The sequence below is a fragment of the Emydura macquarii genome, unplaced genomic scaffold (assembly GCF_026122565.2).
Source record: "Emydura macquarii macquarii isolate MOO-44397 ecotype Brisbane River unplaced genomic scaffold, CSIRO-AGI_Emac_v2 contig_3019, whole genome shotgun sequence".
NCBI lineage: Eukaryota > Metazoa > Chordata > Testudines > Chelidae > Emydura > Emydura macquarii.
In genome coordinates this window covers 650673-670883 of record NW_027133156.1, presented here as the reverse complement: position 1 = coordinate 670883, position 20211 = coordinate 650673, and the positions used below count along the sequence as shown (strand labels likewise).

The 20211-nt window shown below is 53.3% G+C and overlaps 18 non-coding genes across 18 annotated transcripts; 12 read left to right on the top strand and 6 right to left on the bottom strand.

Moving 5' to 3' along the window:
- Positions 1–2305: 2305 nt before the first annotated feature.
- TRNAG-GCC (transfer RNA glycine (anticodon GCC)) lies at positions 2306–2376 on the bottom strand. Its single transcript has one exon. It is a non-coding gene; the product is annotated as a tRNA-Gly (tRNA).
- Positions 2377–2518: 142 nt separating this feature from the next.
- Positions 2519–2591, top strand: TRNAV-GAC (transfer RNA valine (anticodon GAC)). The gene has a single exon. It is a non-coding gene; the product is annotated as a tRNA-Val (tRNA).
- Positions 2592–2842: 251 nt separating this feature from the next.
- TRNAR-ACG (transfer RNA arginine (anticodon ACG)) lies at positions 2843–2915 on the top strand. The gene has a single exon. It is a non-coding gene; the product is annotated as a tRNA-Arg (tRNA).
- A 1921-nt stretch (positions 2916–4836) lies between these two features.
- TRNAG-GCC (transfer RNA glycine (anticodon GCC)) lies at positions 4837–4907 on the bottom strand. Its single transcript has one exon. It is a non-coding gene; the product is annotated as a tRNA-Gly (tRNA).
- Positions 4908–5049: 142 nt separating this feature from the next.
- TRNAV-GAC (transfer RNA valine (anticodon GAC)) lies at positions 5050–5122 on the top strand. The gene has a single exon. It is a non-coding gene; the product is annotated as a tRNA-Val (tRNA).
- Positions 5123–5372: 250 nt separating this feature from the next.
- Positions 5373–5445, top strand: TRNAR-ACG (transfer RNA arginine (anticodon ACG)). Its single transcript has one exon. It is a non-coding gene; the product is annotated as a tRNA-Arg (tRNA).
- Positions 5446–7368: 1923 nt separating this feature from the next.
- On the bottom strand, positions 7369–7439 carry TRNAG-GCC (transfer RNA glycine (anticodon GCC)). Its single transcript has one exon. It is a non-coding gene; the product is annotated as a tRNA-Gly (tRNA).
- Positions 7440–7581: 142 nt separating this feature from the next.
- On the top strand, positions 7582–7654 carry TRNAV-GAC (transfer RNA valine (anticodon GAC)). Its single transcript has one exon. It is a non-coding gene; the product is annotated as a tRNA-Val (tRNA).
- Positions 7655–7905: 251 nt separating this feature from the next.
- On the top strand, positions 7906–7978 carry TRNAR-ACG (transfer RNA arginine (anticodon ACG)). Its single transcript has one exon. It is a non-coding gene; the product is annotated as a tRNA-Arg (tRNA).
- Positions 7979–9913: 1935 nt separating this feature from the next.
- Positions 9914–9984, bottom strand: TRNAG-GCC (transfer RNA glycine (anticodon GCC)). The gene has a single exon. It is a non-coding gene; the product is annotated as a tRNA-Gly (tRNA).
- A 142-nt stretch (positions 9985–10126) lies between these two features.
- Positions 10127–10199, top strand: TRNAV-GAC (transfer RNA valine (anticodon GAC)). Its single transcript has one exon. It is a non-coding gene; the product is annotated as a tRNA-Val (tRNA).
- A 251-nt stretch (positions 10200–10450) lies between these two features.
- TRNAR-ACG (transfer RNA arginine (anticodon ACG)) lies at positions 10451–10523 on the top strand. Its single transcript has one exon. It is a non-coding gene; the product is annotated as a tRNA-Arg (tRNA).
- A 1933-nt stretch (positions 10524–12456) lies between these two features.
- Positions 12457–12527, bottom strand: TRNAG-GCC (transfer RNA glycine (anticodon GCC)). The gene has a single exon. It is a non-coding gene; the product is annotated as a tRNA-Gly (tRNA).
- Positions 12528–12669: 142 nt separating this feature from the next.
- On the top strand, positions 12670–12742 carry TRNAV-GAC (transfer RNA valine (anticodon GAC)). Its single transcript has one exon. It is a non-coding gene; the product is annotated as a tRNA-Val (tRNA).
- A 251-nt stretch (positions 12743–12993) lies between these two features.
- TRNAR-ACG (transfer RNA arginine (anticodon ACG)) lies at positions 12994–13066 on the top strand. The gene has a single exon. It is a non-coding gene; the product is annotated as a tRNA-Arg (tRNA).
- A 1923-nt stretch (positions 13067–14989) lies between these two features.
- On the bottom strand, positions 14990–15060 carry TRNAG-GCC (transfer RNA glycine (anticodon GCC)). Its single transcript has one exon. It is a non-coding gene; the product is annotated as a tRNA-Gly (tRNA).
- A 167-nt stretch (positions 15061–15227) lies between these two features.
- TRNAV-GAC (transfer RNA valine (anticodon GAC)) lies at positions 15228–15300 on the top strand. The gene has a single exon. It is a non-coding gene; the product is annotated as a tRNA-Val (tRNA).
- A 251-nt stretch (positions 15301–15551) lies between these two features.
- On the top strand, positions 15552–15624 carry TRNAR-ACG (transfer RNA arginine (anticodon ACG)). Its single transcript has one exon. It is a non-coding gene; the product is annotated as a tRNA-Arg (tRNA).
- Positions 15625–20211: the final 4587 nt, after the last annotated feature.

The window sequence follows — 20211 nt, the reverse complement described above, 5'->3', positions numbered from 1 at the left end:
TTTCTCCTCGCCTCCGCCCTTTGATCCAGTTGATCAGTATCTGGACACACATGTGGTTCCCCTTTGTACAGTTAAGCAGCTGCTAACAGAGATGGTGTCCTAACAGGTTTCACTGCAATATCTTTCCCTTGCAACAGCAATGCCCAGTGGGCTAAGCGAGCATTTGAGACTTACCCATCTTTTACCCTATTGGACAACAAGAACTGAATGAGTGTGTGCGATGAATGTAATATGATTGGGCTGAGGCCAATCAAAAAAGAAAAATGTTAAATGGCCTAGCTACTTGCCAACAAGTACTTTTCACAATTGTCGTATTTAAGCTCAATTGGTGATATCAAACATGAGGCATAAGCCACAAGTCTGATTTTTCCATGACTCTCTTGTGAAGCCACAGCCCCTAATGCACTAACATTCACCATCACCTCCAGATGATAAGGAATCTCTGGATTTGGAGTGATCAATACAGGAGCCTTGACAATGGCCTGTTTCAACTGGGATACTGCTTTCATGTGTTGCTCTGTCCATTCCCATTGAAAATTCTTCTTCAACAGTTGGTACAAGGGACCTGCAATTGAAGCAAAACTGGGAATGACATCTCTGTGATAGGCAGTTAAACCCAAAAAGGATCTTAAAGCTGTTGAGTCCTGTAGTATGGGCACCTTTTCTATCATGTCCACTTTCTGTGGCATTAGGGTCCAACCACATTTTCTCAAAGTGAGATCCAACAAAGAGACACGAGTAGTCATTAACAGTGCCTTGGCAGGATTACACTTCAAGCCTAATTCTTTACAATCTGAAGGAGTTCTTCAAGCCTTTCCAGCTACACCTTCCTAATACCAGTAACTAAAAAGAGGTCATCTATGTACTGGAAAAAAAAAAACGATTTAGAAAATGGTGAGAATACCCGTGTCATTTGAGCATGAAATAAGGCAAGAGAATTTTTGTATCCGTGAGATCAAAAATTCAAGGAGTGTTGGACCCCTTTGAAATGAAATGCAAATCGGTACTGGGAAATGAAGGACAATGGTAACGTCCAAAAGCTGTAACTGATTTTGACGACAGTAAACAATGCTCCCTCTGGATCAAATTTGATAAGGTTAGCATCATGGCCACTGTAGGATCAAAAAAAGGTGTTACCAGATTAAGAAGTCTGGCTTCTTCATGATCAAAAATTCAAGAAGTGTTAAGAGCGGGAAGGGGCTTAATACTCCACCCAGAAGAGCGCGCCTTGCGCCTGGCCCTCGCCACTGCAGCTCAAAAAGGAAGAAATGGCCAAAGAGCAGCAGCAGCACCAGAGCCCAGAGCCCTACCTCAACTCATGGCCTCAGCAGGTAAAGCACATGGTGGCGCCCAGAGGCCGGGGAGCGGCTTGCGAGCCCATCGCTAATGGAAGTTATGGACATATTTGATGTCCCTGTCTTTCCAATTGTGCTGGCTGGGATACAGCCCAGACGGAGAGGCGGCAGGACAATAGCCCGCTTAATGGCCCGTCCAAACCTTTACAGAAGCAAAGGGCCCAGGAAGACACCCAAGGCATACCTGAGGAGTCACCAGGATTGGCCCATGTGACTCTGGACTCCATTTTCGCCCCTGTAAGTTTCCACAGGCCGCATGGCCAGAGACAGAGGGTATATAAGATGAAAGGACAGAAACCATTTTGCCTTTGTTCCTGTTCAGTTACTGACATATACCTGCCTGTGGCTCGATTCACTTGCGACTGAACCGAAGGACTAAGACCCATCCAGGTGTCGGCTGTGTAGCGGAGGAACTGTACGAGCCTGCAGCTCCACAATTCTCCTGGAAACCTGATGCATATGGACTTTCGATCATTTGTACGTATCTGATTTGCTTTGACCCTTTGACATTTCTCTTATGGTTTCTTTCTTTCTTTTTTCAATAGACGGTTAGTTTTAGTTGCTAAAGGATTGGCGGGCAGCGTGGTGTTTTAGGTAAGATCCAAACGTATACTGAAGTGGTGCTGCGGCTGACCCCTTGGCGTCAGAGGGAAGCGTTTTAGTAAAGAGCATCGGGTTTAAATAACTGGTCTCTTTACCGGACCCAGTGCTGATCTGGGAGCCAGGAGCTGAAATGCAGTAAAGGGGGCTGTGTGCTGCATTTGTAGACTGGCTTCTGTGGGGATCCAGGAGCGCAGTTTGCGGCTGGTTGGGAAGTCCGCTTCAGTGCCACCCAGCAGCGCTGGGAGAATCTGCTCTCCGTTTACAGCCTGCCCGCACCTTGGCGTTTTCAGGTGGCTGCCCTGGGCACGGAGGGGTCACACGGCCGTAGCCCCAAAAAGGAGCAGCGTTGCGTTGGCTGGGAATCGAACCCAGGCCTCCCGCGTGGCAGGCGAGAATTCTACCACTGAACCACCAACGCCCTTCCCGCCTGCCCCTGGCCTCCCGGGAAGCGGACTGTGAGCTTTCCGCCAAGGGCTTCGGCCAGCGCCAGCCAGGTCCTTTGGCCTGTTTCCAGGGCCTGCTGCGGCCTTCGTGAGAGCCAAAGGGGCCGCCAGGGGCCTGTTTCTGTAGTGTAGCGGTTATCACGTTCGCCTGACACGCGAAAGGTCCCCGGATCGAAGCCGGGCAGAAACAGCAGGGCTTCCGCTCTCGGTTCCCACGCGGATGAGGAAGGCAGGCTTGGAGAAGGGGCACGAGCGCTCGCTCCCTGGCCGGCCGTGACGAGGTGTTTTCCTCATCTTTCTCTGCCGCTGCCTTTCTTCTTGCATTCTCTCCTGCTCTTCCGGAGAATGCAAAGCTGGGCTGAGACAGCAGGTGTCTCCTAATCTTACCGGGTGGCCTCATTTCAGAGACATAACCGTGCAAGGGAAAGCCCGCAGCCGCCAGGGCCAGTGGCGCAACGGATAACGCGTCTGACTACGGATCAGGAGAGTGCAGGTTCGACTCCTGTCTGGCTCGTGGCCTCTGGCCGTGCTCTTGGAGTGGCATCTTTGCTTTTCAGCATCCCTTTGACCTCCTTGAAAGAGAAGCAAGCTCAGGGCCCTTTTCAAAGGGCCGCTGAAGGGGACGGCAGCAGAGCCTGTGGAGGCGAGCCTCCCGTCACAGAGACCCCCGAGGACGAAAGCGAGACCATCCCACTCGGGCGGACTTCTGATCCGCAGCCAGATGCGCTACCGTCGCAAGACGCCGTCGAAAGGGCAAGCCTTTAGCCGAAGGGGTGGAAGGGCAGAACGACGTTCCTTCCTCTTGCTCACGATCCCCGCCGCACCGGATCTCAAGGTCAAGGCAGGAGCTCCAAGGAGGCCCGTTCAGCCCTGCTGGGGAGCAAACAAGACGCGGGGATGGGACTGCGCCAAAGGGCCAGAGAACCACAATTCGGACTCCTTACTCACAGCAAAGCAGGCTCCTGAGCGTACGCGGGTTGACCTGGTGGCCAGAGTGTTCCCAGCCCGTGCTGGCATATCCTGCGGCCCCGGATTAAGAGCGGGAAGGGGCTTAATACTCCACCCAGAAGAGCGCGCCTGGAGGCGAGCTGCGCCTGGCCCTCGCCACTGCAGCTCAAAAAGGAAGAAATGGCCAAAGAGCAGCAGCAGCACCAGAGCCCAGAGCCCTACCTCAACTCATGGCCTCAGCAGGTAAAGCACATGGTGGCGCCCAGAGGCCGGGGAGCGGCTTGCGAGCCCATCGCACTCAAACAACACGACAACCTGTCATGCTGTCTGAATGGGGCGGGGGGCGGCTCCTGAGGTGTATTCGGGTGTATTCTGATTACTCCTTCCTGCACCGCTCTCGCGTTGGGGGTGTGACGCTGGTTGGATTGGGGGCACTCGGCATATTGGTTACCATCAGTGTGTCGAAATCATAATAATTCCTGCGAGATATGCCAGGTCAGGTACTGTTAGAAAGGTCATAATGTGCTAAGTCAGAGGACAATACTTTTGTTCACGTGGTCTATCTGTAATGGAAGTTATGGACATATTTGATGTCCCTGTCTTTCCAATTGTGCTGGCTGGGATACAGCCCAGACGGAGAGGCGGCAGGACAATAGCCCGCTTAATGGCCCGTCCAAACCTTTACAGAAGCAAAGGGCCCAGGAAGACACCCAAGGCATACCTGAGGAGTCACCAGGATTGGCCCATGTGACTCTGGACTCCATTTTCGCCCCTGTAAGTTTCCACAGGCCGCATGGCCAGAGACAGAGGGTATATAAGATGAAAGGACAGAAACCATTTTGCCTTTGTTCCTGTTCAGTTACTGACATATACCTGCCTGTGGCTCGATTCACTTGCGACTGAACCGAAGGACTAAGACCCATCCAGGTGTCGGCTGTGTAGCGGAGGAACTGTACGAGCCTGCAGCTCCACAATTCTCCTGGAAACCTGATGCATATGGACTTTCGATCATTTGTACGTATCTGATTTGCTTTGACCCTTTGACATTTCTCTTATGGTTTCTTTCTTTCTTTTTTCAATAGACGGTTAGTTTTAGTTGCTAAAGGATTGGCGGGCAGCGTGGTGTTTTAGGTAAGATCCAAACGTATACTGAAGTGGTGCTGCGGCTGACCCCTTGGCGTCAGAGGGAAGCGTTTTAGTAAAGAGCATCGGGTTTAAATAACTGGTCTCTTTACCGGACCCAGTGCTGATCTGGGAGCCAGGAGCTGAAATGCAGTAAAGGGGGCTGTGTGCTGCATTTGTAGACTGGCTTCTGTGGGATCCAGGAGCGCAGTTTGCGGCTGGTTGGGAAGTCCGGCTTCAGTGCCACCCAGCAGCGCTGGGAGAATCTGCTCTCCGTTTACAGCCTGCCCGCACCTTGGCGTTTTCAGGTGGCTGCCCTGGGCACGGAGGGGTCACACGGCCGTAGCCCCAAAAAGGAGCAGCGTTGCGTTGGCTGGGAATCGAACCCAGGCCTCCCGCGTGGCAGGCGAGAATTCTACCACTGAACCACCAACGCCCTTCCCGCCTGCCCCTGGCCTCCCGGGAAGCGGACTGTGAGCTTTCCGCCAAGGGCTTCGGCCAGCGCCAGCCAGGTCCTTTGGCCTGTTTCCAGGGCCTGCTGCGGCCTTCGTGAGAGCCAAAGGGGCCGCCAGGGGCCTGTTTCTGTAGTGTAGCGGTTATCACGTTCGCCTGACACGCGAAAGGTCCCCGGATCGAAGCCGGGCAGAAACAGCAGGGCTTCCGCTCTCGGTTCCCACGCGGATGAGGAAGGCAGCTTGGAGAAGGGGCACGAGCGCTCGCTCCCTGGCCGGCCGTGACGAGGTGTTTTCCTCATCTTTCTCTGCCGCTGCCTTTCTTCTTGCATTCTCTCCTGCTCTTCCGGAGAATGCAAAGCTGGGCTGAGACAGCAGGTGTCTCCTAATCTTACCGGGTGGCCTCATTTCAGAGACATAACCGTGCAAGGGAAAGCCCGCAGCCGCCAGGGCCAGTGGCGCAACGGATAACGCGTCTGACTACGGATCAGGAGAGTGCAGGTTCGACTCCTGTCTGGCTCGTGGCCTCTGGCCGTGCTCTTGGAGTGGCATCTTTGCTTTTCAGCATCCCTTTGACCTCCTTGAAAGAGAAGCAAGCTCAGGGCCCTTTTCAAAGGGCCGCTGAAGGGGACGGCAGCAGAGCCTGTGGAGGCGAGCCTCCCGTCACAGAGACCCCCGAGGACGAAAGCGAGACCATCCCACTCGGGCGGACTTCTGATCCGCAGCCAGATGCGCTACCGCACGCAAGACGCCGTCGAAAGGGCAAGCCTTTAGCCGAAGGGGTGGAAGGGCAGAACGACGTTCCTTCCTCTTGCTCACGATCCCCGCCGCACCGGATCTCAAGGTCAAGGCAGGAGCTCCAAGGAGGCCCGTTCAGCCCTGCTGGGGAGCAAACAAGACGCGGGGATGGGACTGCGCCAAAGGGCCAGAGAACCACAATTCGGACTCCTTACTCACAGCAAAGCAGGCTCCTGAGCGTACGCGGGTTGACCTGGTGGCCAGAGTGTTCCCAGCCCGTGCTGGCATATCCTGCGGCCCCGGATTAAGAGCGGGAAGGGGCTTAATACTCCACCCAGAAGAGCGCGCCTGGAGGCGAGCTGCGCCTGGCCCTCGCCACTGCAGCTCAAAAAGGAAGAAATGGCCAAAGAGCAGCAGCAGCACCAGAGCCCAGAGCCCTACCTCAACTCATGGCCTCAGCAGGTAAAGCACATGGTGGCGCCCAGAGGCCGGGGAGCGGCTTGCGAGCCCATCGCACTCAAACAACACGACAACCTGTCATGCTGTCTGAATGGGGGGGGGGGGCGGCTCCTGAGGTGTATTCGGGTGTATTCTGATTACTCCTTCCTGCACCGCTCTCGCGTTGGGGGTGTGACGCTGGTTGGATTGGGGGCACTCGGCATATTGGTTACCATCAGTGTGTCGAAATCATAATAATTCCTGCGAGATATGCCAGGTCAGGTACTGTTAGAAAGGTCATAATGTGCTAAGTCAGAGGACAATACTTTTGTTCACGTGGTCTATCTGTAATGGAAGTTATGGACATATTTGATGTCCCTGTCTTTCCAATTGTGCTGGCTGGGATACAGCCCAGACGGAGAGGCGGCAGGACAATAGCCCGCTTAATGGCCCGTCCAAACCTTTACAGAAGCAAAGGGCCCAGGAAGACACCCAAGGCATACCTGAGGAGTCACCAGGATTGGCCCATGTGACTCTGGACTCCATTTTCGCCCCTGTAAGTTTCCACAGGCCGCATGGCCAGAGACAGAGGGTATATAAGATGAAAGGACAGAAACCATTTTGCCTTTGTTCCTGTTCAGTTACTGACATATACCTGCCTGTGGCTCGATTCACTTGCGACTGAACCGAAGGACTAAGACCCATCCAGGTGTCGGCTGTGTAGCGGAGGAACTGTACGAGCCTGCAGCTCCACAATTCTCCTGGAAACCTGATGCATATGGACTTTCGATCATTTGTACGTATCTGATTTGCTTTGACCCTTTGACATTTCTCTTATGGTTTCTTTCTTTCTTTTTTCAATAGACGGTTAGTTTTAGTTGCTAAAGGATTGGCGGGCAGCGTGGTGTTTTAGGTAAGATCCAAACGTATACTGAAGTGGTGCTGCGGCTGACCCCTTGGCGTCAGAGGGAAGCGTTTTAGTAAAGAGCATCGGGTTTAAATAACTGGTCTCTTTACCGGACCCAGTGCTGATCTGGGAGCCAGGAGCTGAAATGCAGTAAAGGGGCTGTGTGCTGCATTTGTATACTGGCTTCTGTGGGGATCCAGGAGCGCAGTTTGCGGCTGGTTGGGAAGTCCGGCTTCAGTGCCACCCAGCAGCGCTGGGAGAATCTGCTCTCCGTTTACAGCCTGCCCGCACCTTGGCGTTTTCAGGTGGCTGCCCTGGGCACGGAGGGGTCACACGGCCGTAGCCCCAAAAAGGAGCAGCGTTGCGTTGGCTGGGAATCGAACCCAGGCCTCCCGCGTGGCAGGCGAGAATTCTACCACTGAACCACCAACGCCCTTCCCGCCTGCCCCTGGCCTCCCGGGAAGCGGACTGTGAGCTTTCCGCCAAGGGCTTCGGCCAGCGCCAGCCAGGTCCTTTGGCCTGTTTCCAGGGCCTGCTGCGGCCTTCGTGAGAGCCAAAGGGGCCGCCAGGGGCCTGTTTCTGTAGTGTAGCGGTTATCACGTTCGCCTGACACGCGAAAGGTCCCCGGATCGAAGCCGGGCAGAAACAGCAGGGCTTCCGCTCTCGGTTCCCACGCGGATGAGGAAGGCAGGCTTGGAGAAGGGGCACGAGCGCTCGCTCCCTGGCCGGCCGTGACGAGGTGTTTTCCTCATCTTTCTCTGCCGCTGCCTTTCTTCTTGCATTCTCTCCTGCTCTTCCGGAGAATGCAAAGCTGGGCTGAGACAGCAGGTGTCTCCTAATCTTACCGGGTGGCCTCATTTCAGAGACATAACCGTGCAAGGGAAAGCCCGCAGCCGCCAGGGCCAGTGGCGCAACGGATAACGCGTCTGACTACGGATCAGGAGAGTGCAGGTTCGACTCCTGTCTGGCTCGTGGCCTCTGGCCGTGCTCTTGGAGTGGCATCTTTGCTTTTCAGCATCCCTTTGACCTCCTTGAAAGAGAAGCAAGCTCAGGGCCCTTTTCAAAGGGCCGCTGAAGGGGACGGCAGCAGAGCCTGTGGAGGCGAGCCTCCCGTCACAGAGACCCCCGAGGACGAAAGCGAATCCCACTAGCGAGACCATCCCACTCGGGCGGACTTCTGATCCGCAGCCAGATGCGCTACCGTCGCAAGACGCCGTCGAAAGGGCAAGCCTTTAGCCGAAGGGGTGGAAGGGCAGAACGACGTTCCTTCCTCTTGCTCACGATCCCCGCCGCACCGGATCTCAAGGTCAAGGCAGGAGCTCCAAGGAGGCCCGTTCAGCCCTGCTGGGGAGCAAACAAGACGCGGGGATGGGACTGCGCCAAAGGGCCAGAGAACCACAATTCGGACTCCTTACTCACAGCAAAGCAGGCTCCTGAGCGTACGCGGGTTGACCTGGTGGCCAGAGTGTTCCCAGCCCGTGCTGGCATATCCTGCGGCCCCGGATTAAGAGCGGGAAGGGGCTTAATACTCCACCCAGAAGAGCGCGCCTGGAGGCGAGCTGCGCCTGGCCCTCGCCACTGCAGCTCAAAAAGGAAGAAATGGCCAAAGAGCAGCAGCAGCACCAGAGCCCAGAGCCCTACCTCAACTCATGGCCTCAGCAGGTAAAGCACATGGTGGCGCCCAGAGGCCGGGGAGCGGCTTGCGAGCCCATCGCACTCAAACAACACGACAACCTGTCATGCTGTCTGAATGGGGCGGGGGGCGGCTCCTGAGGTGTATTCGGGTGTATTCTGATTACTCCTTCCTGCACCGCTCTCGCGTTGGGGGTGTGACGCTGGTTGGATTGGGGGCACTCGGCATATTGGTTACCATCAGTGTGTCGAAATCATAATAATTCCTGCGAGATATGCCAGGTCAGGTACTGTTAGAAAGGTCATAATGTGCTAAGTCAGAGGACAATACTTTTGTTCACGTGGTCTATCTGTAATGGAAGTTATGGACATATTTGATGTCCCTGTCTTTCCAATTGTGCTGGCTGGGATACAGCCCAGACGGAGAGGCGGCAGGACAATAGCCCGCTTAATGGCCCGTCCAAACCTTTACAGAAGCAAAGGGCCCAGGAAGACACCCAAGGCATACCTGAGGAGTCACCAGGATTGGCCCATGTGACTCTGGACTCCATTTTCGCCCCTGTAAGTTTCCACAGGCCGCATGGCCAGAGACAGAGGGTATATAAGATGAAAGGACAGAAACCATTTTGCCTTTGTTCCTGTTCAGTTACTGACATATACCTGCCTGTGGCTCGATTCACTTGCGACTGAACCGAAGGACTAAGACCCATCCAGGTGTCGGCTGTGTAGCGGAGGAACTGTACGAGCCTGCAGCTCCACAATTCTCCTGGAAACCTGATGCATATGGACTTTCGATCATTTGTACGTATCTGATTTGCTTTGACCCTTTGACATTTCTCTTATGGTTTCTTTCTTTCTTTTTTCAATAGACGGTTAGTTTTAGTTGCTAAAGGATTGGCGGGCAGCGTGGTGTTTTAGGTAAGATCCAAACGTATACTGAAGTGGTGCTGCGGCTGACCCCTTGGCGTCAGAGGGAAGCGTTTTAGTAAAGAGCATCGGGTTTAAATAACTGGTCTCTTTACCGGACCCAGTGCTGATCTGGGAGCCAGGAGCTGAAATGCAGTAAAGGGGGCTGTGTGCTGCATTTGTAGACTGGCTTCTGTGGGGATCCAGGAGCGCAGTTTGCGGCTGGTTGGGAAGTCCGGCTTCAGTGCCACCCAGCAGCGCTGGGAGAATCTGCTCTCCGTTTACAGCCTGCCCGCACCTTGGCGTTTTCAGGTGGCTGCCCTGGGCACGGAGGGGTCACACGGCCGTAGCCCCAAAAAGGAGCAGCGTTGCGTTGGCTGGGAATCGAACCCAGGCCTCCCGCGTGGCAGGCGAGAATTCTACCACTGAACCACCAACGCCCTTCCCGCCTGCCCCTGGCCTCCCGGGAAGCGGACTGTGAGCTTTCCGCCAAGGGCTTCGGCCAGCGCCAGCCAGGTCCTTTGGCCTGTTTCCAGGGCCTGCTGCGGCCTTCGTGAGAGCCAAAGGGGCCGCCAGGGGCCTGTTTCTGTAGTGTAGCGGTTATCACGTTCGCCTGACACGCGAAAGGTCCCCGGATCGAAGCCGGGCAGAAACAGCAGGGCTTCCGCTCTCGGTTCCCACGCGGATGAGGAAGGCAGGCTTGGAGAAGGGGCACGAGCGCTCGCTCCCTGGCCGGCCGTGACGAGGTGTTTTCCTCATCTTTCTCTGCCGCTGCCTTTCTTCTTGCATTCTCTCCTGCTCTTCCGGAGAATGCAAAGCTGGGCTGAGACAGCAGGTGTCTCCTAATCTTACCGGGTGGCCTCATTTCAGAGACATAACCGTGCAAGGGAAAGCCCGCAGCCGCCAGGGCCAGTGGCGCAACGGATAACGCGTCTGACTACGGATCAGGAGAGTGCAGGTTCGACTCCTGTCTGGCTCGTGGCCTCTGGCCGTGCTCTTGGAGTGGCATCTTTGCTTTTCAGCATCCCTTTGACCTCCTTGAAAGAGAAGCAAGCTCAGGGCCCTTTTCAAAGGGCCGCTGAAGGGGACGGCAGCAGAGCCTGTGGAGGCGAGCCTCCCGTCACAGAGACCCCCGAGGACGAAAGCGAGACCATCCCACTCGGGCGGACTTCTGATCCGCAGCCAGATGCGCTACCGTCGCACCACGCAAGACGCCGTCGAAAGGGCAAGCCTTTAGCCGAAGGGGTGGAAGGGCAGAACGACGTTCCTTCCTCTTGCTCACGATCCCCGCCGCACCGGATCTCAAGGTCAAGGCAGGAGCTCCAAGGAGGCCCGTTCAGCCCTGCTGGGGAGCAAACAAGACGCGGGGATGGGACTGCGCCAAAGGGCCAGAGAACCACAATTCGGACTCCTTACTCACAGCAAAGCAGGCTCCTGAGCGTACGCGGGTTGACCTGGTGGCCAGAGTGTTCCCAGCCCGTGCTGGCATATCCTGCGGCCCCGGATTAAGAGCGGGAAGGGGCTTAATACTCCACCCAGAAGAGCGCGCCTGGAGGCGAGCTGCGCCTGGCCCTCGCCACTGCAGCTCAAAAAGGAAGAAATGGCCAAAGAGCAGCAGCAGCACCAGAGCCCAGAGCCCTACCTCAACTCATGGCCTCAGCAGGTAAAGCACATGGTGGCGCCCAGAGGCCGGGGAGCGGCTTGCGAGCCCATCGCACTCAAACAACACGACAACCTGTCATGCTGTCTGAATGGGGGGGGGGGGGGGCGGCTCCTGAGGTGTATTCGGGTGTATTCTGATTACTCCTTCCTGCACCGCTCTCGCGTTGGGGGTGTGACGCTGGTTGGATTGGGGGCACTCGGCATATTGGTTACCATCAGTGTGTCGAAATCATAATAATTCCTGCGAGATATGCCAGGTCAGGTACTGTTAGAAAGGTCATAATGTGCTAAGTCAGAGGACAATACTTTTGTTCACGTGGTCTATCTGTAATGGAAGTTATGGACATATTTGATGTCCCTGTCTTTCCAATTGTGCTGGCTGGGATACAGCCCAGACGGAGAGGCGGCAGGACAATAGCCCGCTTAATGGCCCGTCCAAACCTTTACAGAAGCAAAGGGCCCAGGAAGACACCCAAGGCATACCTGAGGAGTCACCAGGATTGGCCCATGTGACTCTGGACTCCATTTTCGCCCCTGTAAGTTTCCACAGGCCGCATGGCCAGAGACAGAGGGTATATAAGATGAAAGGACAGAAACCATTTTGCCTTTGTTCCTGTTCAGTTACTGACATATACCTGCCTGTGGCTCGATTCACTTGCGACTGAACCGAAGGACTAAGACCCATCCAGGTGTCGGCTGTGTAGCGGAGGAACTGTACGAGCCTGCAGCTCCACAATTCTCCTGGAAACCTGATGCATATGGACTTTCGATCATTTGTACGTATCTGATTTGCTTTGACCCTTTGACATTTCTCTTATGGTTTCTTTCTTTCTTTTTTCAATAGACGGTTAGTTTTAGTTGCTAAAGGATTGGCGGGCAGCGTGGTGTTTTAGGTAAGATCCAAACGTATACTGAAGTGGTGCTGCGGCTGACCCCTTGGCGTCAGAGGGAAGCGTTTTAGTAAAGAGCATCGGGTTTAAATAACTGGTCTCTTTACCGGACCCAGTGCTGATCTGGGAGCCAGGAGCTGAAATGCAGTAAAGGGGGCTGTGTGCTGCATTTGTATACTGGCTTCTGTGGGGATCCAGGAGCGCAGTTTGCGGCTGGTTGGGAAGTCCGGCTTCAGTGCCACCCAGCAGCGCTGGGAGAATCTGCTCTCCGTTTACAGCCTGCCCGCACCTTGGCGTTTTCAGGTGGCTGCCCTGGGCACGGAGGGGTCACACGGCCGTAGCCCCAAAAAGGAGCAGCGTTGCGTTGGCTGGGAATCGAACCCAGGCCTCCCGCGTGGCAGGCGAGAATTCTACCACTGAACCACCAACGCCCTTCCCGCCTGCCCCTGGCCTCCCGGGAAGCGGACTGTGAGCTTTCCGCCAAGGGCTTCGGCCAGCGCCAGCCAGGTCCTTTGGCCTGTTTCCAGGGCCTGCTGCGGCCTTCGTGAGAGCCAAAGGGGCCGCCAGGGGCCTGTTTCTGTAGTGTAGCGGTTATCACGTTCGCCTGACACGCGAAAGGTCCCCGGATCGAAGCCGGGCAGAAACAGCAGGGCTTCCGCTCTCGGTTCCCACGCGGATGAGGAAGGCAGGCTTGGAGAAGGGGCACGAGCGCTCGCTCCCTGGCCGGCCGTGACGAGGTGTTTTCCTCATCTTTCTCTGCCGCTGCCTTTCTTCTTGCATTCTCTCCTGCTCTTCCGGAGAATGCAAAGCTGGGCTGAGACAGCAGGTGTCTCCTAATCTTACCGGGTGGCCTCATTTCAGAGACATAACCGTGCAAGGGAAAGCCCGCAGCCGCCAGGGCCAGTGGCGCAACGGATAACGCGTCTGACTACGGATCAGGAGAGTGCAGGTTCGACTCCTGTCTGGCTCGTGGCCTCTGGCCGTGCTCTTGGAGTGGCATCTTTGCTTTTCAGCATCCCTTTGACCTCCTTGAAAGAGAAGCAAGCTCAGGGCCCTTTTCAAAGGGCCGCTGAAGGGGACGGCAGCAGAGCCTGTGGAGGCGAGCCTCCCGTCACAGAGACCCCCGAGGACGAAAGCGAGACCATCCCACTCGGGCGGACTTCTGATCCGCAGCCAGATGCGCTACCGTCGCACCACGCCGTCGAAAGGGCAAGCCTTTAGCCGAAGGGGTGGAAGGGCAGAACGACGTTCCTTCCTCTTGCTCACGATCCCCGCCGCACCGGATCTCAAGGTCAAGGCAGGAGCTCCAAGGAGGCCCGTTCAGCCCTGCTGGGGAGCAAACAAGACGCGGGGATGGGACTGCGCCAAAGGGCCAGAGAACCACAATTCGGACTCCTTACTCACAGCAAAGCAGGCTCCTGAGCGTACGCGGGTTGACCTGGTGGCCAGAGTGTTCCCAGCCCGTGCTGGCATATCCTGCGGCCCCGGATTAAGAGCGGGAAGGGGCTTAATACTCCACCCAGAAGAGCGCGCCTGGAGGCGAGCTGCGCCTGGCCCTCGCCACTGCAGCTCAAAAAGGAAGAAATGGCCAAAGAGCAGCAGCAGCACCAGAGCCCAGAGCCCTACCTCAACTCATGGCCTCAGCAGGTAAAGCACATGGTGGCGCCCAGAGGCCGGGGAGCGGCTTGCGAGCCCATCGCACTCAAACAACACGACAACCTGTCATGCTGTCTGAATGGGGGGGGGGGGCGGCTCCTGAGGTGTATTCGGGTGTATTCTGATTACTCCTTCCTGCACCGCTCTCGCGTTGGGGGTGTGACGCTGGTTGGATTGGGGGCACTCGGCATATTGGTTACCATCAGTGTGTCGAAATCATAATAATTCCTGCGAGATATGCCAGGTCAGGTACTGTTAGAAAGGTCATAATGTGCTAAGTCAGAGGACAATACTTTTGTTCACGTGGTCTATCTGTAATGGAAGTTATGGACATATTTGATGTCCCTGTCTTTCCAATTGTGCTGGCTGGGATACAGCCCAGACGGAGAGGCGGCAGGACAATAGCCCGCTTAATGGCCCGTCCAAACCTTTACAGAAGCAAAGGGCCCAGGAAGACACCCAAGGCATACCTGAGGAGTCACCAGGATTGGCCCATGTGACTCTGGACTCCATTTTCGCCCCTGTAAGTTTCCACAGGCCGCATGGCCAGAGACAGAGGGTATATAAGATGAAAGGACAGAAACCATTTTGCCTTTGTTCCTGTTCAGTTACTGACATATACCTGCCTGTGGCTCGATTCACTTGCGACTGAACCGAAGGACTAAGACCCATCCAGGTGTCGGCTGTGTAGCGGAGGAACTGTACGAGCCTGCAGCTCCACAATTCTCCTGGAAACCTGATGCATATGGACTTTCGATCATTTGTACGTATCTGATTTGCTTTGACCCTTTGACATTTCTCTTATGGTTTCTTTCTTTCTTTTTTCAATAGACGGTTAGTTTTAGTTGCTAAAGGATTGGCGGGCAGCGTGGTGTTTTAGGTAAGATCCAAACGTATACTGAAGTGGTGCTGCGGCTGACCCCTTGGCGTCAGAGGGAAGCGTTTTAGTAAAGAGCATCGGGTTTAAATAACTGGTCTCTTTACCGGACCCAGTGCTGATCTGGGAGCCAGGAGCTGAAATGCAGTAAAGGGGGCTGTGTGCTGCATTTGTATACTGGCTTCTGTGGGGATCCAGGAGCGCAGTTTGCGGCTGGTTGGGAAGTCCGGCTTCAGTGCCACCCAGCAGCGCTGGGAGAATCTGCTCTCCGTTTACAGCCTGCCCGCACCTTGGCGTTTTCAGGTGGCTGCCCTGGGCACGGAGGGGTCACACGGCCGTAGCCCCAAAAAGGAGCAGCGTTGCGTTGGCTGGGAATCGAACCCAGGCCTCCCGCGTGGCAGGCGAGAATTCTACCACTGAACCACCAACGCCCTTCCCGCCTGCCCCTGGCCTCCCGGGAAGCGGACTGTGAGCTTTCCGCCAAGGGCTTCGGCCAGCGCCAGCCAGGTCCTTTGGCCTGTTTCCAGGGCCTGCTGCGGCCTTCGTGAGAGCCAAAGGGGCCGCCTCTGCAGGCAGCCCAGCAGGGGGCCAGGGGCCTGTTTCTGTAGTGTAGCGGTTATCACGTTCGCCTGACACGCGAAAGGTCCCCGGATCGAAGCCGGGCAGAAACAGCAGGGCTTCCGCTCTCGGTTCCCACGCGGATGAGGAAGGCAGGCTTGGAGAAGGGGCACGAGCGCTCGCTCCCTGGCCGGCCGTGACGAGGTGTTTTCCTCATCTTTCTCTGCCGCTGCCTTTCTTCTTGCATTCTCTCCTGCTCTTCCGGAGAATGCAAAGCTGGGCTGAGACAGCAGGTGTCTCCTAATCTTACCGGGTGGCCTCATTTCAGAGACATAACCGTGCAAGGGAAAGCCCGCAGCCGCCAGGGCCAGTGGCGCAACGGATAACGCGTCTGACTACGGATCAGGAGAGTGCAGGTTCGACTCCTGTCTGGCTCGTGGCCTCTGGCCGTGCTCTTGGAGTGGCATCTTTGCTTTTCAGCATCCCTTTGACCTCCTTGAAAGAGAAGCAAGCTCAGGGCCCTTTTCAAAGGGCCGCTGAAGGGGACGGCAGCAGAGCCTGTGGAGGCGAGCCTCCCGTCACAGAGACCCCCGAGGACGAAAGCGAGACCATCCCACTCGGGCGGACTTCTGATCCGCAGCCATCCCACTCGAAAGGGCAAGCCTTTAGCCGAGCCCTGCTGGGGGATCTCAAGGTCAAGGCAGGAGCAAGATGCCCTGCTGGGGAGCAAACAAGACGCGGGGATGGGACTGCGCCAAAGGGCCAGAGAACCACAATTCGGACTCCTTACTCACAGCAAAGCAGGCTCCTGAGCGTACGCGGGTTGACCTGGTGGCCAGAGTGTTCCCAGCCCGTGCTGGCATATCCTGCGGCCCCGGATTAAGAGCGGGAAGGGGCTTAATACTCCACCCAGAAGAGCGCGCCTGGAGGCGAGCTGCGCCTGGCCCTCGCCACTGCAGCTCAAAAAGGAAGAAATGGCCAAAGAGCAGCAGCAGCACCAGAGCCCAGAGCCCTACCTCAACTCATGGCCTCAGCAACTAAAGCACATGGTGGCACTCAAAGGCCAGGGAGCAGTTTATGAGCCCGTCGCACTCAAACACAACAGCCGTAGCTCCAAACAGAAGCACCATTGCAACCTCTGGGAATTGAACACAGGTCTTCTATGTGGCTGGAGAGAATTCTACCACTGAACCATCTATGCTCTGCCTGTTTGGTTTTTCCATATTGGAACCGGACCGTGAGCTCCCGCCAACGGCTTCAACCAGCCTTAGTCAGGTCCTTTGGCCTGTTTCTGGTGTCTGCCGCGGCCGTCGTGACAGCCAAAGGGGCCTCCCCTGCAGGCTACCAAGAGACCGCAATCGGCATGTTTCTGTAGTGTAACGGTTATCACGTTTTCCTCCCACGTTGAAAATCCCCAGTGTCTTTCACTTTCCTTGTCTTTGCCCACCCTGCCTTTCTTATTGCATTCTGTCCTACAGAATGTAAACCGGGTATTAGAGAGAGGAGGTCTTTCCTCATTTTACTGGTCCACCTCATTTAGCAGATACTGTAGTCCCAGGGAAATCATATGCCCACAATGGTCAGTGGTGCAATGGATAACACGTCTGACTTCAGCTCAGGAGTTCCCATGTTTCCCTTCTGTCTGACTCGTAGTGCCTGTCATCCTCTTTGAGCGACAGCTCAGCTTTTGCACTCCCCTTTGACCTCTTTCAAAGACAAGAAAGCTCAGGCAGTTTTCAAAGGGCCACTAAAAGAAACTGCTGACCCCTTCCCTAGGTTTCCCCTCACTCTGCCTTTCCGCCTCACTTCTTTTGGAAATTCTATGGGAAAAAACAAGCGCACCAGTGGTAGTATCTTTACACATAACATGTCTGATTACTGGTTAGGGGATTGGAAGTTTAACATCTTTCTGATTTGTGGTGTGTGCTCCCACCCGCAATGAAGCATGCCCCATTGTTAAAGTTCCATTTCACTTCTTTCAAGCAAAGGAATCCTCACTGTACTCTTCAAGGTGCTAGTAAAGCAAACAACACTCTTTGGGAATTTAATGAAGGTCCCCACATGGCATGCAAGAGCTCTATTCATGAGCCACCAATGTGCTGTTGATCTGAGTCCTCAACTATTGCAACCACAGTGGTTATTGAAGTCCATAAATACTGATGCCTTAAATTGCTCTTGCTAAGCAATAGGCAGCCAATACAGTTGGTGGAGAATGTGTGGCACCAGTTCTCAAATAAATCTTTAGGGAGTATATTGCTGTGTTCTATAAAAACTATAGTTGACAATAAAGAGTAACGAAACTGGTTTGGGGAGTATTTGCTGTTAGCATATGGAGAGATAGCTAGTCATGGTGTGCTGAATCCACCTTCTTCTTTCACCTTAGTAAATTGCTTTAAAAGAAGCTAAAAATAATTCACTAATGTTACTCTCCTTCACAATTGCTGCTGTTGCTACAGCCATTTTAAGGGATCGCAAATACATGTTCCACCAAATATCTTACTTGCTAAATCTGATTTGCATTTAAAAATATTTGGAAATTTTTGTTCAAATGTAGCCTCCTTGGTATGTACCTTTCTATTTAAATCCTACATGGTGTTTCAGAGAAACTTACCTGTGCTGGTCTCTGAAGCTATCAGTGACAGGGACAGTAGGAAAAGCAACTGCATGCCTGAGCTTGAGGATTGAGAACTTGTCCTATTATTTCTTTACATCATGCTTGTAAATGTTTAGATTCCAAAGAAAAAAGGTAGTGTGTTTTTGCCGCCTGGGATTAAAATTATCTTGTTTTTCCCCTGAGAGGCAGACTGAGAATTGTCCATGCTATGTCATAATGTTGAGTCACTGCCAGGGGTATAAAAGCATATGGATAAACCTGCCCACTAACAACTTTTTGTTATCAAATAACTCTCCATCAGTCCTGGCTTTCAGCCTCACCACTCACTGCCTTGCTCGAAATTACTGAACACATTTCCACTACCATAAACATTGGCCAGGGATATATTTCTAGATTCCAAGAAAGCTTCTGACAGGCATCCGTGATTGTTTATGTAATAGGTTGTCAGTGTACTATGTATAACCTAAAGCTGTCACTTGGCTTAGGTCAAAGCTGTCAAATTGCCAGCAAAATATTATTACTAGAGGCACTAACTCTTCTTTTCAGCCTAGTTTTGTTGAAGTCCAGCAGACAGAGTCTTTGGTCTCTTATTGTTTATTTCAAATATAAATAACCTATCTCATGAATATGGATGGGACAACAAACTTACATATATGCATATAACACTGCAAGCAGATGCTGCAGTAACACTAACAAGTTCTGTAAATGGCTTGTAGAGAAACCCTTTTACTAAACATTTCTAAAACTAAGCGTGACCCGTCCCGTGCCCAGGGTAGCCACCTGATAATGCCACGATCAGGACAGGCTGCAAATGGGGAGCAGATTCTCCCAGCACTGGTGGGTGACACTGAAGTCAGACTTCCCAACCAGCTTCAGACTGTGCTTCTGATTCCCCCAAACCGGTTATCAAGACGCCAGTACAAAAATACCACATGCCCCTTTACTGCATTTCAGCCTCTGGCTCCCAAATCAGCACTGGGTCCAGTAAAGAGACCAGTTATTTAAACTCTATGCTCTTTACTAAAAAGGTTCCCTCTGACCCCAAGGGGTCAACCACAGCACCAGTTCAATATAAGTTTGGATCTTACCCAAAATACCACGCTGCCAGCCAATCTTTTGGTAACTAAAACTAACGGTTTATTGTAAAAAGAAAGAAAGAAACCATAAGAGAAATGTTAAAGGATTCAAGCAATCAGATACATACAAATGATTAAAAGTCCATATACATCAGGTTTCTAGAAGAATTGTGGAGTTGCAGGCTTGCATAGTTCCTCTGATATACATCCAGTAATTGGATGTGCCTCAGTCCTTTGCTCACAGCTTCAGTTCCAGATGACTTGATTCAGAGGTAGATAGGTGTTTGAAGTTGAGTCCTGACTGAAAGACTGGTGACTGAAGACAAAATGGATTCCCAAGGCCTCTGCCTTATATACCCCCTGGCCATGCGGTTTGTAGAGTTTTACAGGAACTAAAATGAAATCCAAAGCCACATGGGCCAGTCCTGGTGCCTTATCAGGCATGCTGCTTGTGGAATTTTACAGGAACCAAAATGGAGTTCAGAGTCACATGGGCAAGTCCTGGTGCCTCATCAGGTACACCTCTGGTTTCTCCCTCTGGGCCCCTTGCACCTGAGAATGTCTTAATGGGCCATTAAGCAGGCTATTGTTCTGCAGCCATCCTATCTGAGTCGTTACCCAGACAGCACCATTTGAAATACAGATACATCAAATATATCTATAACTTCCATTTGACATATCACACCTGAACATAAACATCATCATTTTACTTAGCACATTATAACCTTTCTAACAGTACCTGACATGTCATATCCCACATGAATTAATATGATTTTGACATATTGATGTCAAACAATATAACAAATGCTCTCCCCCCAATCTACCCAGCGTGATACTAAGTCCATAGCATACTTCAGAGGGACTTACTAACAAAATAGAGAAATACTTATGTATAATTCATACTAATTAATAAGGGCTTGAAACAATCAAGGAATTTTTCTTAATAAAATGAACATAGTTTTCATGGAAAATTTGATAGTGCTGGAAACTGAAGACCTCTATTCACAGCACAAGTTTATCATGGAGATCAACAGTAATGTCCCAACAAATATGCCTCAAACCTGGGGTGAGAGGATAGTTCAGTCTTCATGTCTATTCAGTCCTGAGCATTTCTAATAAGACTCTCAGTTGTTATGGCCATTTGTGACAGTGTCATCTGTCTACTCAGAATCTGACTGAGAAGATGAACTCACTTTATTGCAGCCCCTGAACACCTGATTTTTGCGGAAGTTGAGGTAGGTATGTGAATTTCTTAGCCAGCTCTATCTGTCTGACGGTCTGAACAAATGTCCTCACACTTTGGGAATGTTCAGATCTTGATTCAAACTCTGCAC